This window comes from Dipodomys merriami, unplaced genomic scaffold (assembly GCF_024711535.1).
Source record: "Dipodomys merriami isolate MVZ:Mamm:240054 unplaced genomic scaffold, mDipMer1.0.p SCAF_40, whole genome shotgun sequence".
In the NCBI taxonomy this organism is placed as follows: Eukaryota; Metazoa; Chordata; class Mammalia; order Rodentia; family Heteromyidae; genus Dipodomys; species Dipodomys merriami.
In genome coordinates, this window is record NW_027205604.1 from 4,196,951 (window position 1) to 4,215,827 (window position 18,877).

Below are 18,877 nucleotides of genomic sequence, written 5' to 3' on the forward strand. Positions count from 1 at the left end.
AGATGTGTCCTTTGGTGAAACCTTAAAGGTTGCTAAGAATTCCTTGTAGTGCTTTGTTTAAATAATCACCTGAAAAGATCCCTCTTCAACTCCTCCATCAGCAAACAAATGTCACAAAGCAGAATTAATTTTATCCCTTTTGGGAAACCACTCTTGTACTTTCAATGGCATTAAGCAATGAACCGTTTAATGGCAAGGTCACAGCTTCATTTTCTATCAAACAACTATCCCTTCCCATGTATGATACACCAACCACATTTCTTGATTAGGGCAAAATGTTTTATTAAAATTATTTCTATTGTTCTTTTTTTAAATAAATGGTCCTTTGTGACAATAAAAATTACCTGGAACATACAAATCTTTAGGGCATGCATTGTGTAATTGTACTAATAGAGCTTACCGTGTACTATTTTAACTTCCTTCTTATAAAGCCTAGCATTATTGTTTATATAATGCAGTTCTTTCCTTTCTTGCCTCTCTCCTTGTGTCCCTTCTCGTCCTTCTTTCCTTCCCTCCCTTTCTCCTTCCCTCCTTTCTCTCTATCCCTCATTTGCACCATTTTTCATCTCCCTCCCTCCCTCCCTCCTTCCCTCCCTCCTTCCTTCCTTCATTCCTTCCTTCCTTCCTTCCTTCCTTCCTTCTTTCTATATATTGGATATTTCAAAAAGTAGTAGCAGAAACAAATCTCACATGGGAGGCTTTTCTCAATCTTCTGAAGACACAGGTGCCCGGCTGGCACAGATTTTACAGAGAAAACAGAACAATATTTATAACTCCACTCTCTCTACTATGATCTTTTACCAAGCCATTTTTGATAAAAAGGAAGAAAATATAACTTGTAGAAAACAGGCATGAACATCCCTGTTGTTTAACTTTAGATTATCCTTTTGTAACTCAGACGTATTTTCAGCTTTTACCCAGATTTCTAGTCTTTACTTTACCTCTGCCTTCCACTTACTTTCTTCTCTGATACCTGAGACTTCTTTTGAAAATGGCAGTCTGATCACATCATTCATTCTGTATTCCTATAAAAAATCCACACATTGTTTCCAACTCTGACACCCATAAGAGCCAGTCATCATGTGATCCTGAACAAGTAATCAAATGATTTCAGTGTACCACATGGAACATCTCTGAATAGAGATTAATATTCCTTTATACTTTTTTGTTCCCAACTAGAGGTTCAGGTATAAAAGTACTATATATATAGAAAAGTGGCAAAGTAACAGAGTGTCCAAAGAAATTAAAGCATCACTTTTTATATCTTCCATTGCTCTGTTCCCTTCAGATGGACACCAACATCTCTAGCATCATTTTTATAGCCAACCCTTTTTTCATCCTGTTCCACCATCTTCTGTTCTTCTTCCATCCAATGCCTCAACTATGATGCATCCTTTATACAGCTCAAATACCTTTTTTGTTTTTTATTGTAAAAATATTGTATAGAGGAGTTACAATTACATGGGCAAAATAATGAGTACATTTCTTTTTTTTTAATTTAATGTTATTTTTTGTGAACATACTGTACAGAGGGGTTACAATTACATGGGCAGGATGATGCGTACATTTCTTATCAAGCATTGCAGCCTCCTCCTTTGTTTACCCTTCACAAATGAGTACATTTCTTATCAAGAATTGTTGCCTCCTCCTTTGTTTCCCCTTCCCATCCTATACCATCTCCCTCTTCCCCACCGCCTGCTCCCCTCCTCCCTCCTCGCCAAACTTGTAAAGTTTGTTTTTCTGCATAATGACTTGTATATCTCATTGTTGCAATGGGTCCACTTGTATACCTGCTTAAATGATTTGTTTTTTCTCTTCCCCTCTACAAATTATACCAACATCAAATACAGTAAAAACATGGGTTATACCGTGGGAGAGGGACATACAAAGCAAGAAAGAAATCATCTTATAAATATGTTAGAAACAATTACATGAAAGAAAAAACATTTGAATATAATCTTGGGGTTCATTTCACCTAACATCAACTTATTTGAGCTTTTCTGCTTGTCTCAGACATATACTAGTTATTGCAAATAAGGGAAACCATGGGACCAGTGTTTCTTTGGGCTTGCCTTACTTCACTTAATATAATTTTTTCCAAGTCTTTCCATTTCCTAGCAAATGGGGCAATGTCATGCTTTCTGATGGAGGCATAGAATTCCATTGTGTATATATACCACATTTTCTTGATCCATTCATCTACCGAGGGGCATCTAGGTTGGTTCTATATCTTAGCTATGGTAAATAAGGCTGTAATAAACATAGTTGTGCTGGTAGCTTTAGTATGGTCTTGTTTGTGATCATTTGGGTAAATGCCCAAAAGTGGGAATGCTAGGTCATAGGGGAACTCTATATGGAGTCTTTTGAGGAACCTCCATACTTCTTTCCAAAGTGGTTGAACAAGTTTACACTCTCACCAACAATGCAGTAAGGTTCCCTTCTGTCCACATCCCCTCCAGCATCTAAACATTCCTTTGTACCACAGCAAGCAAGCTTCATTGATCATGAGATGCTCATAGGAAAATTGTAAATGTACAACTCAGTTTCTTTTTACTCTCAAGGTTCTGTGTTGATGGTCAAGTGTAGCACAAAATTAGGTTGTAGCAACATCTTTTACTGCATTAATGTTAATGCCATTTTTAGTATCTATTAGGCACCTAGAAAGTTTTATGTAAAAATCAATCTTTCTAAATAACATGAATGACTTAAGGAATGAAAAACATCATCATCCTTTGATTCATAATTTGTTATGGTTAGCATAAGATTTTTTTGGGGGGGTCCGGTCTGGGACCTGAACTCTGGGCTTGGGTGCTGTCCCTCAGCTCTTCAGCTCAAGGCTAGCATTCTACCACTTGAGTCACAGTGCCACTTCCGGCTATTTTCTTTTTGCTTATGTGGTGCTGAGGAATTGAACCCAGGGCCTCATGCATGCAAGGCAAGCGCTCTACCACTGACCACCTTCCCAGCCCAAGGCTAGCATAAGATTAATGGGACATTCTCTCAGAGAAGTATTTAGTATATGATTATTTAATTTTTCCTTTTTTAATTATGAAAATACCATACAGAGGAGTTACAATTACATGGGCAAAATAATGAGAACATTTCTTATCAAGTTTTTTTGCCTCCTCTTTTGTTTCCCCTTCCTATCCCTTCTCATCTTCCCCTACCGTCCCCCCATATCCTCTCCCCACCAAAGTTGTAAAGTTCGTTTTTCAACATAACGACTTATACATCTCATTGTTGCAATGGGTCCACCTGTATCCCTATTTAAATGATTTGTTTTTTCCCTTCCCCTCCACAAATTATACCAACATCAAATACAATGAAAGCAGGGGTTATATCATGGGGGAGGGACATACAAAGCAACAAAAAAAAATCATCTTATAAATATGTGAGAAACAATCGCATGAAAGAAAAAACACTTGAATATTATCTTGGGATTCATTTCACCTAACATCAACTTATCTGACCTTTTCTGCTTGTCTCAGACATATACTAATTACTTCAAATAAGCAAAACCATGGAGCCTATGTTTCTTTGGGCCTGCCTTACTTCACTTAATATAATTTTTTCCAAGTCTATCCATTTCCTAACAAATGGGTAAATGTCATTCTTTCTGACACAGGCATAGAATTCCCTTGTGTATATATACCACATTTTCTTGATCCAAATTTCAAACTCTACTACAAAGCCATAGTAATCAGAACAGCTTGGTACTGGCACAAGAACAGACCTCAGGACCAATGGAATATAATTGAAAACACAGAAATGAACCTACAGACCTATAGCCATCTAATCTTTGATAAGAGAGCTAAAAAAAATAGAATGGAAGAAAGACTGTCTCTTCAGTAAATGGCGCTGGCAAAATTGGTTAACTACTTGTAGAAAACTACAGCTAGATCCTTATATATCACCCTGCATCAGAATCAACTCCAAATGGATCAAAGACCTCGAAGTCAAAGCAGACACCATGAAAACATTACAGGACAGAATAGGAGAAACCCTAGGTTCCCTTGGCACAGGCCAAAATTTTCTTAATACAGACCCAGAAACACAACAAATCAAAGAAAGGTTGGACAAATGGGATTGCATGAAAATGCAGAGCTTCTACGTGGCAAAGGACATTACTAGCAATATCAATAGAAAGCCCACAGATTGGGAGAAGATCTTCACTAGCCATACAACGGACAAGGGTCTCATATCTAAAATATACCTGGAACTCAAAAAATTAAATCCCCCTACAATAAATCCTCAAAGAAACAACTACCCGATAAATAAGTGGGCTAAAGACTTAAAGAGAAACTTCTCTGAAGAGAACAATGGCCAACAGGGATATGAAGAAATGCTCAACCTCCCTAGCCATAAAAGAAATGCAAATCAAAACAACATTAAGATACCACCTCACCCCAGTTAGAATGGCTACAATCAAGAACTTTAATAACAACAGATGCTGGAGGTGATGTGGACAGAAGAGAACCTTACTGCATTGTTTGTGGCAGTGTAAATTTGTTCAACCACTTTGGAAAGTAGTATGGAGGGTCCTCAAAAGAACCCACATAGAGATCCCCTATGACCCGGCAATCCCACTTTGGGCATTTACCCAAATGATCACAAACAAGACAATACTAAAGCTACCAGCACAACTATGTTTATTGAAGCCTTATTTACCATAGCTAAGATACGGAAAAAACCCAGATGCCCCTCAGTAGATGTATCTGATTATTTATAGACAAAAAATGTATAGATATAGAGCACTGTGGATTCATAGCATCTTCAAAGGTCAAAACAATGCTGAGTAAGGAAAACAGAAGAATCTGTAAGGATAATCAGGGTATTTGAATGGGTTCCACAAGGAGGGTTATTAGGAAAGCGAAGATGATGTGAATGGGTGAGATTCGATCTGAGTGTCAGGCTCTGTGTATATGAAGCAACAGGTACCTGTGATATGCAATGGATCATGAAGCCTTAACATTACCTTTTTACAGCCCTGTGTTTCTGAGCAAGCTGCCATTTTAATGTCTCTGAGCCTCAGTCTTTTCACTTGTAAAATGGGATTTGTGTTAGATTTTTTGGGAGAATTTGTGATTATGTATGAAAGATACTTGACATATTACAAGACACAGAAGGTAAAAAATAAATTTCAAGATGGACTTTACTAAAGGGGTCTTGTTTCCTATGAGAGATGTTGTTGCTGGAGTTCTACTGTACTGTGGTATTCACAGTCAAGTGTTTATCTGTTTCCTGGTTCCAGGAATTAGCAATTGGTTTTGGGAAAAAGCTTTGGTAAGAGCTTGTCTGAAGTACATAGATTCTGCTTCCCAACAGAGCTGCAGTTCTGATGATAACATTGCTAAACCTGAGAGACAAGCCTTACCAAAGAGATAAGGCAATAGTCTTTTTTTAAAAATATATATTCTATTTTATTTTATTTGAGAACATACTGTACAGAGGGGTTACAATTACATGGGCAGGATAATGCATACATTTCTTACCAAGCATTGCAACCTCCTCCTTTGTTTACCCTTCACCTCCCTTCCCAGCCTCCCCCCTCCCCCCCACCTAATCATACCCCCCTCCCCCCCACACACCAACATTGTAAAGCTGGTTTTGACATGACATTTTGTACTTCTCATTGTTGCAACAGGTCCACCTGAATCCTTAAACGACTTGTTTGTCCCCATCTCCTCCACATGTTATACTGACATCGAATATAGTGAAAGCGGGGGTTACACTGTGGGGGAGGGACATACAAAGCAACAAAGAAATACTCTTATAAATGCGTTAGAAACACATGCATGAAAGAAACGAAAACATTAAAATACATATTTAAGGGTTCGTTTTCCTAACATCACATTATCTGACCTTTTCCGCTTGACTCATACCTGTACTAGATATTGCAAATAAGGGAAACCATGGGACCTATGTTTCTTTGGGCCTGGCTTACTTCACTTAATATAATTTTTTCCAAAAGGCAATAGTCTTAAGAATAAAAATGATGGCTACTTTTGCTTCACTGTTTAACATTGTCAGTGGCAGGGACTGAAATAATTATCTTGTACAAAATTCTTTTTTTTTTTTTTTTTGGTTGTGGAGCTTGAACTCTGGGCCTGGGTGTTGTCCCTCAGCTCTTCAGCTCAAGGCGAGCTGATCCTCAGATCTCAGCCTCCTGGGTAACTAGGATTACAGGCATGAGCCACCAGCACCCAGCTCAAAATTTCTTTTATTTAACTATGGTTTTTATTGTAAAATACTGTACAGAGGGGATACAGTTACATGAGCAAGGTAATGAGTACATTTCATATCAAGCAATGTTACATCCTCCTTTGTTTTTCCCCTAACATCCCTTCCCTCCGACCTCCAGAATTACACTCCACCCCCTCCTTCCTGCCTAAATTGTAAAGTTCGTTTTTCAACATAGCCTTTGTACATCTTATTGTTACAATGGGTGAACCTGTATGATTATTTTAACATTTTGTTTTTTCCCTTCCCTTCCCCAAGTTAGAGAAGTGTATACACCCACAACAACTACAGTGAAAAATGAGTTATAACGTGGGGAAGGAACATACAAAAAAAATCACATGGTACATTATAAATATGATAGGAACCAAAACAAGAAAGACAAAACCACTTGTGTCCCTATCTTGGAGTTCATTTCACTTAACGGCATCTTATCTGGTCATATGTACATAGCTTTTGACCTTTTCAGCTTGTGTAGACATATACTAGTTATTGCAAATAAGGGAAACCATGGGACATATGTTTCTTTGGGCCTGGCTTATTTCACTTAATATAAAATTTTCCAAGTCTTTCCATTTCCTAACAAATGGGGCAATGCCATTCTTTCTGATGGAGGCATAGAATTCCATCATATAGATAGATAGATAGATAGAGATAGATAGAGATAGAGATAGAGAGAGAGAGAGAGAGAGAGAGAGAGAGAGAGAGAGAGAGAGAGAGAGGTATACACACACAGAGACACTGACACAGACACACACACAGACACACACACACAGACACACACACAGACAGACACACACACACACACACACACACACACACACACACACACACATACACATATCACATTTTTGTGACCATTCATCTACTGAGGAGCATCTGGGTTGGTTCCATACCTTAGCTATGGTAAATAAGGCTGCAATAAACTACTACTGAGGAGCATCTGGGTTGGTTCCATACCTTAGCTATGGTAAATAAGGCTGCAATAAACATAGTTGTGCTGGTAGCTTTAGAATGGTTTTGTTTGTGATCATTTGGGTAAATGCCCCAAAGTGGGATTGCTGGGTCATAGGGGAGCTCTATGTGGAGTCATTTGAGGAACCTCCATACTCCTTTCCAAAGTGGTTGAACAAGTTTCACTCCCACCAACAATGCAGTAAGGTTCCCTTCTGTCCACATCCCCTCCAGCATCTGTTGTTATTAGAGTTCTTGCTTCTAACCATTCTGACTGGGGTCAGGTGGTATCTCAATGTTGTTTGATTTGCATTTCTTTTATGGCTAGAGAGGTTGGCTAGAGATGTTGAGCAATGTCTGTTGGCCATTCTTATTTCCTCTTCAGAGAAGTTTCTCTTTAAGTCTTTAGCCCATTATTTATTGGGCAGTTGTTTCTTTGAAGATTTGTTGCTGTGGTATTTGATTTTTTGTGTTCCAAGTATATTTTAGGTATGAGACCCTTGTTCATTGTATAACTAATGAAGACCTTCTCCCAATCCGTGGGTTTTCTACTGATCTTGCTAGCTATGTCCTTTACCATGCAGAAGCTCTGCAATTTCATGCAATCCCATTTGTCCAACCTTTCTTTGATTTGTTGTGTTTCTGGGTCTCTATTAAGAAAATTTTGTCCTGTGCCAAGGAGACCTAGGATTTCTCCTATTTCATTCTGTAATGTTTTCAGGATGTCTGCTTTGACTTTGAGGTTTTTGATCCATTTGGAGTTGATTCTGTTGCAGGATGATACATAAGGATCTAGCTTTAGTTTTCTACAGGTGATTAACTAATTTTACCAGACCATATACTGAAGAGGCTGTCTTCCTTCCATTCTATTTTTTTAGCTCCTTTATCAAAGATTAGATGGCTATAGGTCTGTAGGTTCATTTCTGGGTTTTCAATTCTATTCTATTGGTTCTCTGGTCTGTTCTTGTGCCAGTATACCAAGCTGTTTTGATTACTATGGCTTTGTAGTAGAGTTTGAAATTTGGTATTGATATCACTCCAGCACTATTCTTTCTGTTAAGGATCGCTTTTGTTATTCAGGTCTTCTATTGTTCCATATGAATTTTTGGATTGCTTCTTCTATTTCATTGAAGAATGAGGTTGGAATATTGATAAGCATTGCATTGAATTTGTACATAGACTTGGGAAGTATTGCCATTTTCACCATGTTGACCCTTCCAGTCCAGGAGCATGGGAGGTTTTCCGCTTCCTAAGTTCTGTTTTGATTTCCTTTTTCAGGTTTTTAAAGTTTTCATTGTAGAGGACCTTCACTTGTTTAGTTAATTCCTAGGAATTTTATTTTTTGTATGGGGCTATTACAAAGGGAGTTGCTTTTCTAATTTCAGACACACTTTTCTCATTGTTGGCATACAGAAAAGCCATTGATTTTTGAGGGTGAATTTTATAACCTGCTAGTTTGCCAAAGTTTCAAATCAGCTTGAGTAATTTGGGAGTGGAGTCTGTGGGATTCTTTAAATACAAGATCATGTCATGTGCAAAGAGGGAGAGTTTTACTTCTTCTTTCCCTATTTGGATCCCCTTTATGTTTGCATCTTGTCTTGTTGCTGTAGCTAGGCATTCTAATACTAAATTGAAGAGAAGTGGAGAGAGTGGACATCCTTGCCTCATTCCTGAGTTTAGAGGAAATGGCTTTAGTTTTTCATCATTAAGCATAATGCTTGCTATAGGTTTGTCATATACAGCCTTTATTGTATTGAGGAATGTTCCATGAATTCTGAATTTCTCCAGAGCCTTCATCATAAAAGGGTGTTAGATCTTGTCAAATGCTTTTTCTGCATCTATTGAGATAACCATGTGGTTTTTATCATTATTCTTGTTGATGGGATGAATTATATTGATTTACATATATTGAACCAGGTTTCCATCCCTGAAATGATTCCTGTTTGATCATAGTGTATGATTTTTTTGATGAATTGTTGAAGTCAATTGGCCAAAATATTGTTGAGAAGTTTTGCATCATTGTTCATCAAAGAAATGGTTCTACAGTTCTCTTTCTTTGATGAGTCCCTGGTTTGGGATGAGGGCTATGATGGCTTCATAGAATGAGTTCAGTAGTGAACTTTCTCTTTCAATTTCATTGAAGATTTGGAGGAGTATTGGTGTGAGCTCTGCTTTGAAGGCCTTGTAGAATTTCACTGTAAAACCATCTGGTCCTGGGATTTTTTTAGATGGGAGGTCTCTTATTGCTGTTTCTATTTCAGTGCTTGATATGTGTCTATTAAGTTGATTTAACTCATCTTGGTTTAGTTTCAGAATGTTGATGTTTGCTAGGAAATCCATTTCTTCCAGATTCTCAAACTTTTAGCATAGAGGTTTGAGAAGTATTCCCGTATAATGTTCTGAATCTTGGTTGTTTCTGTGGTGATGTTTCCATTCTCATCTTTGAGTTTGTTTGTTTTGGTGTGTTCTCTTCTTTTTCTGATAAGATTTGTTAAGGGTATGTTAATTTTGTTCATTTTTTGAAGAACCAACTCTTTGTTTTGTTCATTCTTTCTATGTTTTTTTTGGATTCTAGTTCATTTAATTCTGATTTAATTTTAATTATTTGTTTTTGGCTACTGGATTGGGGTTTATCTTGCTGCTCTTTTTCAAGGAGCTTCAGATGCCTCGCTAAATTGTTGGTTTCAGATCTCTCCTATTTGATGTAGGAACTTAGAGCTATAAATTTGCCTCTGAGTACTGCCTTTGCTGTGTCCCAGAGAAGCTTGTAATTTGTGTGTTCATTTTTGTTGAATATTATGAACATTCGAATTTTCTTTCTAATCTCTTTCATGACTCACACGTGATTCAGCAGTGTGTTGTTCAGCCTCCATGTGCAACTGGACTTTCTTTCGCGGCTTTTGGTGTTCAGTTCTAAGTTTATTCCCTTGTGGTCTTGGAGAATACAGGGCATAACTTCAATGTTTCTGAATCTGGACATTTTCTTTGTGATCTAAAATGTAGTCTATTTTGGAAAATGTTCCATGTGCTACTGAGAAGAACGTGTTTTCTGATGCTGCTGGGCAAAATATTCGGTAGATGTCTGTTAAGTCTTGTTGAACTATGCAGTTGTTTAGATCTGCAGTATCTCTGTTGAGTTTTTGCTTGGTTGATCTATCTAGTGGGGATAATGGTGTGTTTAAGTACCAACAGTTAATATCTTTGGATCTATGTGAGATTTGAGGTCAAGTAGTGTTTCTTGGATAAATGTGGATGCTCAGTTGTTTGGTGAAACAAAAGAGATTTTAAAACACACACACACCTAAAATAAAAATTATGAGGAATTCTGTGAAGATGGAAGAGGAGAAGCTGGAGGCTAAACAAGCTCTTGAATAGAAAGCAGTTTTAGTGCTCCAGTGAACAGTCTGAAGCCAGAGAATCACACCAAGTGTGCCATCACAGTACAGAGAGTTAGGCCAGAGAGGGAAAATCCACAAAGGGGACAGATCTGAGCACTTGCCAGCAGCCGTGGCTGCGGCAGTGGCCGTGGCCATAGCCACCATACCTGCAACACAGAGAGTCCAGGACAAAGGCGCCAGATGCAGCAGGTGAGTGGATTCTACTTAACACTACCAAGAACTGAAAAGGAGCAGACATGTTCATCCTGCAGATCACAGACCAGAGACGATACAGAAACCTAGACTCCGGTGTGAGTAGAAGCCTGACATCCTCACTCCTTCTCAGGGAGCAGAGGAGGGAAGGCCGTCGCTCCCACCCCCCCACTACCAGAGATCTCCATCTTTGATACTGACAAAGGACTGGCTGAGCAGCTATCTCCATCTCAGGCCTTGGAAGAAAACAAAAGAGTCATTTAGCATGTCACAGGAACCTAACCTGACCTGCCAGGCTCAGCTCCACCCAGGGAAAAGTCACCCACTCATGGCGGAGCAAGCTCCACCAGCCCCAGGAGTAGCTTTCTTCACTGGGTAAACAGAGCCAGAGGCTGCCCCTCCATACAGCAGCCTAGACAATCAATTGAAATTCAGTAAACATAAACTCTGAGAATAGCTCCAGGCTGGGCTCTGTGAGTGTCTCAGAAGTGTGTCTCAGAAGTTAGCCCCTCAGGGAAAATCTTCTGTTTGGTGAAAGGCCTCAACTCTACCCAGAACCTAGCCTCATCACAGCATTTCCAAACTAGAGGAAACATCTATCTCCCTCTTTTGTGATACTCAAAGCAGATCTCCCTCCCTTTGAACTAGCCTGGGAGGAGGATCACAAAATCCCGGGTAAAGCAGAGCATTTTTCTGCCTGCTCAAAGAAACTGACTTAAGAAACCAACCAAGCCACAGGAAAATCAAACACCACAAGCAGACCAGAGATTCTACCAAGAGACTGGTCACGGACACAAGTGAGATACAGGATCTTTCCATCACCCCCCCAAAAAAAATCAAAGACCTCTTTTTGTATCTTTTATAAATTTTTTAACTTTTTTAATTTAAAATTTTTAACTTAAAAAATTGTTTCTATTAATTTTTTCTTCCTCTTATAATTTTTATTTTAGGGGTATATACATGTATGTGCTTTTTTCTTCTTAAAATTCTTTTTGTTTTTGTTTAGCTCTACTGACCTTTTGATCCTTTTTTTTCTTTCTTTCCACTATTTCTTCTCTTTCATTCTTCTTTGCATGACTTAATTGCTGCTCTGCTCATCCTCAAATATACCCGTAGTCGAATATTAGACCTTATCCCCCATTGTGTACACACTTAATCCAGAAATTTATTACTCATTTCAAAACCTCTTAGACTTAAATTCCTTAATAGCAGTGCTACCTCTTTATACCTATATAATATTTTACGCATTTTTATTTTTAAGATTTTTATGTCTCCTTTCTATCCCTTCCTTTCTCTTATCCTATCCCTGTTATTCTCTGAATATTACGTTTTCATTTTGCATAATTTTTAAGTGTTGCACCTTTTAACTTTTAATTTTTGTTTTTCTATTTTTTGTGTCTTTTTTTCTTTCTCTTTCTTCTTTTTTTCTCTCTCTCTACTATCATTCTATCCCATCTATTTCCTGCTTTGAGATTAGGACTTAGTTAATTTAACTCTCCCTCTACCTTTCCAGATCTCTATTCCTATTTTTACCCACATCTCTTTCTAAACCTAATAATTTCTGGTTTGCCAAATTCTTATTTGATGTTCATAGTCCATTAATACATAGTTGTTTGATGCTGAATACATATATCTGTTGAAAAAGATTGTATCTGCAGACTTTTGACTGTGCAACTACAGACTTTGGTTGATGCTTGCCTTAAGATAGTGTTCTAGCACAAAAATGGTGTTACTTTCATCACAAATGGGCAGAACTAGCTGGAAAAAACACAAGAAAAATGGCAAGTCCGGGTATCTCAACTCCCACTCATGATAATCAGGGGACAGAACAGATAATGAATAATCCAAATGAGAGCTCCCCAAAAGCTCTACAAACACTACTGGTAAACATGGTAAATGAAAAGATGAAAACCTACAAAGAACTTTGTATGAGCATGATAGGGAGAGAGAGGAGGCCAACCAAAGGTCAATACAGGAATATCGTGAGTGTGAGGAAGCTACTCAAAGATTGGTAAAGGAATTACATGAGCAGCTTGAGAACACTCAAAGAGAAATAAAGGAATGGCATGAGCAGGCTGAGATCAGTCAAAGAGATAGACAGGAATTGTGGGAGCTGGCCAAAAACAGACAAAGAGAAAGTCAGGAATGGCGTGAGCAAGCTGAGAACACTCAAAGAGAACTACAGGAATTGCATGAATGTGAGGAAGCTAATCAAAGAGTAATACAGGAATTGAGAGAGTGGGATGAGAATAGACAAAGATCAATAGAGGCATTCACGGAATCCATAAACAGAGAGCTGAAAGAAGTCAGAGAGACCACAAAGGGAATGCTGAATGGAATCCAACAGAAGGAATGGGAGTCCAAGGAAACCATAACCAATCAACTAAGTGATTTGAGAATAAACACTGAACACCAAATTAAGGAAGCAAAGAAGTTCATACAAGATCTAAAACAAAGCTTCAACTCCAACAAAGAATTTGAAGCCACCAAAGCCAACCAACTAGAAGGAAAAGAAATAAAAACAAAGTAGAAAATCTTGATAGTAGGTTAGACCATGCAGAAGATCGAATCTCAGGGATTGAAGACAGCCTAGATATTATAGAGAAAGAACATACAACTATCCAAGATAAATCTGAGAAATATGATAGATCTGTTCAACACTTCGAAGACACCATCAGAAGGCCTAATCTGAGGATAATAGGTGTTGATGAGCACCTAGAAACATAAGTTAATGGTCTAGAAAATTTGTTTAACCGGATCCTAGCAGGGAACTTCCCAAACATGCAAAAAGATCGGCCTATTCAGATACAAGAAGCTTTTAGAACTCCAGATAGACCAGACCAGGACAGGACATCCCACCGTCACATTATAATCTGCACAGGATCTACTCAGACCCAGGAAAAGTTCCTTAAAGCTATCAAGGAGAAAAGACCAATTACCTATAAAGGGAAACCAATTAGAATCACCTCAGATTTCTCAGCAGAGGCAATTAAATCAAGAAGAGCCTGGAATGATGTATGCCATGCCCTACAGACAAACAACTATCAACCAAGAATACTGTACCCAGCTAAACTCTCCTTCATAACCGAAGGTTAAATAAAAACCTTCCATAGGAAAGAAAAATTGAAATAATACATCTCCACCAAACCAGCCCTACAAAAGATACTTAAAGATCTGTTTTTCTCTTCCCCTCCAGAAATTATACCGATATCAAATACAGTGAAAGCCAGGGTTATACTGTGGGAGAGAGACATACATAGCAATAAAACAATAATCTTATAAATGTGTTAGAAACAATTGCCTGAAAGAAAAAAAAACATTTGAATACATATCTTAGGGTTCATTTCCCTAACACCGCCTTATCTGACCTTTTCTGCTTGACTCAGGCGTATACTAGATATTGCAAAAAAGGGAAACCATGGGACCTATATTTCTTTGAACCTGGCTTACTTCACTTAATATAATTTTTTCCAAGCCTTTCAATTTCCTAACAAATGGGGCAATGTCATTCTTTCTGAAGGAGGCATAGAATTCCATTGTGTATATATACCACGTTTTCCTGATCCATTCATCTACTGAGGGGCATCTGGGTTGGTTCCATAGGGATACAGGTGGACCCATTGCAACAATGAGATGTACAAGTCGTTATGTCAAAAACGAACTTTACAACTTTGGTGCGGGGGGGGGTGGAAGGGGAGGTGGGGAGCATTAGGTGGTGGGGGACGGGGGGAGGATGGGAAGGGATGCAAAGGGGAAACAAAGGAGGAGGCTACAATGCTTGATAAGAAATGTACTCATTATCTTGCCCATGTAATTGTAACCCCTCTGTACAATATTTTCACAATAAAAAAAATCTTCTGAAAAGATTTTAAAAAAAAGATACTTAAACATGTCCTACACATAGAAAACCAACAAGACCACAATAAAGGCCAAGAAAGCATATCCAGACTGAATCCAAGAACCATAGGAAGAACCCAGTTGCTGCAGCACCCAAGAAGGTGGATAAAATGGCAGGAACTCCTAAATACCTCTCAGTCCCATCTCTCAACATTAATGGGCTTAACTATCCAATTAAGTGACATAGGCTGTCTAGTTGAATTAAAAAGCAAGATCCTTCTATCTGCTGAATTCAGGAGTCACATCTTGTCCATAAAAACAAACACATTTTCTATGTGAAAGGCTGGAACAAAATCTACCAAGCAAACGGCCCCCCAAAACAGGTGGGAGTTGCAATCCTAATATCAGATAAAATAGACTTCAAATTAAAATTAGTGAGAAGAGAGAAAGAAGGTCACTACATACTAATTAAGGGATCTCTCCTTCAGGAGGATATTACAATTGTAAATCTCTATTCGCCCAACAATGGAGCACCCAAATTTATCCAAGAAACACTACTTTCCCTCAAATCCCACATAGATCCAAAGACATTAATTGTTGGGGACTTTATCATACCACTTTCCCCACTAGATAGATCGACTTGGCAAAAACTCAACAGAGAAACCACAGATCTAAACAACTGCACAGATCAACTAGATTTTATAGACATCTACCGAATATTTCACCTAACAGCATCAGAATACATGTTTTTCTCAGCAGTACATGGAACATTTTCCAAAATAGAGTGTGGCTGAAATTAGGAAATCATCTCCATTCATAATAGCACCACAAAAATTAAAATACCTAGGAATTAACTTAACCAAAGAAGTGAAGGTCCTCTATGATGAAAACTTTAAAAACCTGAAAAAGGAAATCAAATCAGAACTTAGAAAGTGCCAAAAACTCCCATGCTACTGGATTGGAAGGATCAACATCGTGAAAATGGCAATACTTCCCAAGGCTATCTACAAATTCAATGAGATACCTATCGATATTCCAACCTCATTCTTCAAGGAATAGAAGAGGCAATCCAACAATTCATATGGAACAATAAAAGACCCCGAATAGCAAAAACGATTCTCAACAGAAAGAACACTGCTGGAGGAATATCAATACCAAATTTCAAACTCTACTACAAAGCCATAGTAATCAAAACAGCTTGGTACTGGCACAAGAACAGACCTCAGGACCAATGGAATAGAATTGAAAACACAGAAATGAACCTACAGACCTCCAGCCACCTAATCTTTGATAATGGAGCTAAAAAAATAGAATGTGAGAAAGACTGCCTCTTCAGTAAATGGTGATGGCAAAATTGGTTATAGAAAACTAAAGCTAGATCCTTATATATCACCCTGCACCAGAATCAAATCCAAATGGATCAAAGACCTCGAAGTCAAAGCAGACACCATGAAAACATTACAGGATGGAATAGGAGAAACCCAAGGTCTCCTTGGCACAGGATGAAATTTTCTTAATAGAGACCCAGAAACACAACAAATCAAAGAAAGGTTGGACAAATGGGATTGCATGAAAATGCAGAGCTTCTGCATGGTAAAGGACAGAGCTAGCAAGATCAATAGAAAGCCCACGGATTGGGAGACGATCTTCATTATCCATACAACGGACAAGGGTCTCATATCTAAAATATACCTGGAACTCAAAAAATTAAATCCCCAACAACAAATCTTTAAAGAAACAACTACCCAATAAATAAGTTGGTTAAAGACTTGAATAGAAACTTCTCTGAAGAGGAAAGAAGGATGGCTAATAGACACATGAAGAAATGCTCAACCTCCCTAGCCATAAAAGAAATGAAAATCAAAACAACATTGAGACAACACCTCACCCTGTTAGAATGGCTAGAATCAAGAACTTTAATAACAACAGATGCTGTAGGGGATGTGCCAGAAGGGAACCTTAAGGCATTGTTGATGGGAATGTAAACTTGTTCAACCACTTTGGAAAGCAGTCTGGAAGTTTCTCAAAAGACTCCACATAGAGCTCCCCTATGGACCCAGCAACCCCACTTTTGGGCATTTACCCAAATGATCACAAACAAGACCAAACTAAAGCTACCAGCATGACTATGTTTATTGCAGCCTTATTTACCATAGCTAACATATGGAACCAACCCAGATGCTCCTCAGTAGATGAATGGGTCAAGAAAATGTTGTATATATACACAATGGAATTCTATGCCTCCATCAGAAAGAATGACATTGCCCCATTTGTTAGGAAATGGAAAGACTTGGAAAAATTCATGTTAAGTGAAGTAAGCCAGGCCCAAAGAAACATATGTCCCATGGTTTCCCTTGCAATCTCTAGTATATGTCTGAATCAAGCAGAAAAGGTCAGATAAGTTGATGTTAGGTAAATGAACCCTAACATATGTATTTAAATGTTTTTTCTTTCATGTTATTGTTTCTAACACATTTATAAGCTGATTTCTTTGTTGCTTTGTATGTCCCTCCCCCACGGTATAACCTCTGTTTTATTTGATGTCGGTATAATTTGTGGAGGGGAAGGGAAAAAACAAATTGTTTAAATAGGGTACAGGTGGACCCATTGCAACAATGAGATGTACTAGTCGTTATGTTGAAAACAAACTTTACAACTTTGGTGGGTGGGGAGGGAATTGGGTGGGGGGCGGAGGGAGTATGGGAATGGATGGGAAGGGGAAACAAAGGAGGAGGCTACAATGCTTGATAAGAAATATACTCATTATCTTGCCCATGTAATTGTAACCCCTCTGTACAGTATTTTTAGGATATAAAAAAGTAAAAAAAATTATCAAAGAAAAAGAAAAGAAAACAATTATTTTAAATTTAAAAAATTGGGTAGAAAAATGAGTTATTTGGGGTTTTTTTTTTCGGGTATGTGTGTGAAGATCTTGTATCTCCCCTGTGTCTGTAACCAGTCTCTTGTTGGGTCTCTGGTGTGCTTGTGTTGTTTAGTTTTCTTGTGGCTTGATTGGTTTCTGAAGCCTGTTTGAGCAGGCAGAAAAATTCTTTGCCTTACCCAGGACTTTGTGATCTCCTCCTAGGCTGGTTCAGTTCAAGAGAGATCTGCTTTGAATATCACAAAAGAGGGAGATGGCTGTTTCCTCTAGCTTGGAATTGCTGTGATGGGGCTAGGTTCTGGGTAAGGTTGAGGCCTGTGAGCAATCAATAATTTTTCCCTGAGGGGCTAGCTCCTGAGACACTCACAGAGCCCAGCCTGGCACCTTTCTCTGGATTTATGTTTACTGAATTTCAATTGTTTATCTTTTACCTCTCCTGCTGCTGAGTTTGCTGCCTAGGCTGTAGTGGGGAGGGGCAGCCTCTGGCTCTGTTTACCCAGTGAAAAAAGTCACTCTTCTGGGGGCAGAGCAACCCCTGCCTGGGAAGGATGACCTTCCCCTTGGTTAGAGCTGAGTATAGCAGGTAGCAGGTCAGGTCAGTTTCCTGTGACCTAGTGAATGGCTCCTATTGTTTTCTTCCAAGGCCTGAGTTGGAGCTAGCTGCTTGGCTGGGACTTTGTCAGTATCTAAGCTGGTGTTCTTCTCTGGTGGTAGGGGAGGGGTCTACCTTCCCACTGCTGCTCCATGAGAAGGGCGAGATGTCTTGAGGGACTCATGCAAGCCTCTTGGTTTCTGAGCCATGCCTGGTCTGTGATCAGCAGGATGAAGATTTCTGATTCTGGTCAGTTCTTGCTGGTGGTGAATAGAATCTGCTTGTACACTGTGTCTGGTGCCTTTGTCCCAGACTCTCTCTGTTGGTATGGTGGCCGCCACCTCCACAGCTGTGGACACAGGCAAGTGCTCAGATCTGTCTCCTTGACCAAGCTGCCTAGATTTTCCCTCTCTGGCCAAACTTTCTGTATGTGATGGCACACGTGGTGATTCCTTAGCCTAGTACTGTTGACTGGAACACTAAAACTGCTTTGTATGTGAGAGTTTGTTTAGCCTCCAGCTTCTCCTCCACCATCTTTCTCTCCTGTCTCTTGTACACAATTCTTATTGAAATGTTTTTAACCCACTCAGCAATTCACTTATTGATTTTTATGTACTTTAAGAGATGAAAAACAGCTAGTGCTTAGTAATATTAAGTTAATTTATCCAAGCTCAACTGAGTGATTAATGCTGGAACTGGATTCAAAGCTGCCTAAGACAAAATGTAAATTCCTTCTTGGCCATGAGGCTCTCCATTGAAATAGGGGAAGCTGAAGTTCAGAGGCTC

General features: G+C 38.8%; 1 protein-coding gene across 2 annotated transcripts in view; it reads right to left on the reverse strand.

Moving 5' to 3' along the window:
- Positions 1–18,877, reverse strand: part of Kcnmb2 (potassium calcium-activated channel subfamily M regulatory beta subunit 2) — a 293,266-nt gene that overhangs the window by 153,900 nt on the left and 120,489 nt on the right. The gene's annotated exons all lie outside the window — the stretch shown is intronic.